Genomic DNA, 3,526 nt, shown 5'->3' with positions numbered 1-3,526 from the left:
ATTTGCATTAAAATGTAATATTTTAATAAAGGAATTTCATTAAAATATCAGTTGGGATGCTATCTATTTACCTAAAATACTTCTTAAAATTTAAAAATTCACCTCTCAACGTCAATTAAATGTCTGCTCTTCCAAACACCCTATAATTTATATAAAATATTTAATAAACTTTTAGTAAATTCAATAATTTACTTCCAATATTTTACTACCAAGATTCAGCTATATAATAACTTGAAATTTTAAAATTAAGACTTTACACATAAAAATCCCTCAAAATTCATAAGTCAATACTCCATTACAATACAATCTCCTACTAAACTTTTTATCTAAACACCATATACATTATTTTCAAATCTCACAATAAATTGCTCAACAATTTCTCCATAATTGCATAATGCTAAAGAATTTAACTAGCTAGGCACCACTTTCATAATCAAAAAGTTTTACACAATACCAAGGTCAATTTACCAAATAATATCATCCAAACCCATTATGTCTCCCAAAAAGTTTAATGAGATTTTAGGAAATGCACAATCAAGCACTCCATCTAACAAACATTTTATAGGCATCATTCTTCAAGTTTCATATCTAAGCTGTTTTCTTCCAACTTTATCCTAACCAAGCCTTCAATATCAATTTAAACAAAAATCAATCCAGCTCAAAAATTCTAACCCAAATATATCATTACCAAGCTTCAATATGCATTTCCAACTTAATCTAAAATCTTCTCCTTCTTTAACAATCACGACAACAATAGAACACACGAAAAGGAAATTGAAACTCCAACAAAGTTGAATCACACGCACGCACAATAGTACCACTAAGGGAAGTGAATTTACCATCTTCCCACACAGCATGAATAGCAACATAATTCCATTAAAAAAATTTAATGTTAACAATATTATGTCACACACACTCACATACACATAGAGGAAGGTTTAAAACTCCTCACTTTAACCTATCACCGCATAATAGAATAGGAGTAAGGAGGAGAAGAGGCTAACTGTGTGAAGCTGAAATAAAGAGAAATTGTCGCATAAAAAGTAACAAGGAAGAACAATAGCCAGTGATACAAATAAATGGAGGATGACTAGGTTGAACAATGACTAACAAAGGTAAGCAATTTGCAACACGAAATTGGGGAAAACTCACAGTCGAATCTTCAATGAACTCCTTGGGGCAACAAACTCACGGTGAACTCATGATGAACGTCGATAACTGAATTAGAATGGAAAAGGCAAGTACGAGACAAAGGTTGATCAAAGCTTCTCTCTACTTGGGTTCTAAAGCATTTGATGACAAAGGGAAGAAAAATGTTGTTTAAGAAGGAACAGAAATGCCACACTCTGTTTCTACACATGGGCAGAGAAATAAAAATATGAACTTAAGGATAATTTGGGAAATTACAAGAAAGAGCCCAAGGAAAATTTAAAAAAAAAAAGCACAACAAAAATTAAAAAAAGGACACAATTTTTCTATAATTTAAAATTTCTACAAAATAAAATCAAATTTTTGTGTATTAGAATTTGAACTCTGGACCTTAAAAAATTACTAGCATAAGTTTCAATAAATTACCACTCTCCTCTTGTTGCATCTATTGCCAAATTTATATAAAAACAATCAAAATATGCTATGCTATTATTAATTTAAATATTTTTTTTTATTTTTAGGGTCATTACAGTGTAGACTATGATGAAATCTTTTCATCAATCACAATGGCTAAATCAATTAGAATCCTCCTTGCCTTTGTAGCATATTATGACTATAAAATATGGCAGATAGATTTTAAAACAGCATTCTTTAATGGATGTCTACTTGAGGAAGTGTACATGACACAACTTGAAGGCTTTGTGCATCCAGAGAACTCTAGAAAGGTGTGCAAGCTTCAAAGATCCATTTATGAATTGAAGCAAACATCTCAAAGTTGGAATCAACATTCGAATGAAGTAATTAAAGAATTTGGATTCATTCAAAACATTGATGGACCTTATGTTTACAAAAGGGTTAATGACAGCACAGTTATATTTCTAATGCTATATGTAGATGACATCCTACTCATTGGGACATTCTTGGGATTGAGATCTATAAAATTAGATCTAAAAAGCTAATAGGCCTAAGTTAGAGCACATATATGGACAAGATACTGCATAGGTTCAGTATGCAGGATTCAAAGAGAGGTATCATCCTCATGTCTCATAGCATTCATCTCAGTAAAGACCAGTATCATAGTACATAAAATCAATAAAATCACATGAGTAAGGTTCCGACAATTAGATCTATCATGTATACTATGTTGTATAATTGACCGAATGTTTCATTTGACTTAAGTATGACTAGAAAATACTAAGCAGATCCAAGAGAGGATCATTGGACTATTGTCACGAATATCCTAAAATACTTAAGAAGGACTAAGGATTTATTCTTGGTATATGAAAAATTAGATGACGAGCTAGTTGTAACAGGTTACATAGATGCAAGCTTCCAAACTGACCAGGATGACCTTAAATCACAATTAGGATATGTGTTCACCATAAATGGTGGGGTAGTGAGCTGGAAGATCTCAAAGCAGAGCACAACAGTTGATTATATAACAAAAGCTGAGTATATCACAACATCAGATGCAACTAAGGAAGCCGTTTTGATTAGGAAATTCATTGCTAAAATATGAGTGGTGCCTAGCATCTCAGATTTAATAAACTTCTTTTGTGACAATAGCGATGCAATTGCACAGATCAAGGAGCCAAGGTCACACCAAAAGACCAAGCATATACTCAGGTGTTTCCACCTTATCAGAGAGATCAATGATAAAGGTGACATAAAAATATGCAAAGTAGTAGGAGAAGATAATTGTGCTAATCCTCTTACAAAGCCTCTAGCACAAGAGAAGCATGAGCATTATGTCAAGACAATGGAAATTAGATAAATTAATAATTGTACCTAGTGCAAGTGGGAGGATGTTGGAAATTGTGCCCTAGAGCTAATTATTGTACTATGCACATTATTATTTAATGAATTTTTCTTTTGTTATGATATCAATTGCATATTCAGTATGATAACTGTATCCTTAGATAAACTATAGTAATTGTCTTAAATATCCCTGGTCAGTCATCTATGAAGGATCATAGATAAAACAAGACTAGTATGACTTTGATTAATTATAGAGATATAAATCAAAGTCAAAGGTAGTTAAAAGAGTACAAGGTGCTAAACTGACCTACTATAAGAAAGCTACAAGGTGCAAGTTATAAGCTTATCTCATATGTAACTATATCACTAAGCCCTTTGACCTGAGATCATCATGGATTCCTACATGATGACCACTGAACTATGACCTAGTCAAAAGTCACCTTTGATCGGTGATCTTAAAGACTATGATTGAGTTTAGTGATATTCATGCAGAGGAATATAAGTGGTCAAGATGAAATTTGTCCCTCACATTAAGTGAGAGATATTACTAGGCCCCTCGATGAGTAAGACTGAGAAAATGTATGGCTATACTACAATGAAAAGGGTTTTTTCATTGCTA

This window comes from Prosopis cineraria, unplaced genomic scaffold, assembly GCF_029017545.1.
Source record: "Prosopis cineraria cultivar Desert tree isolate PC_DT_omini unplaced genomic scaffold, ASM2901754v1 PC3, whole genome shotgun sequence".
NCBI lineage: Eukaryota > Viridiplantae > Streptophyta > Magnoliopsida > Fabales > Fabaceae > Prosopis > Prosopis cineraria.
Note: the sequence above shows the minus strand (reverse complement) of the source record.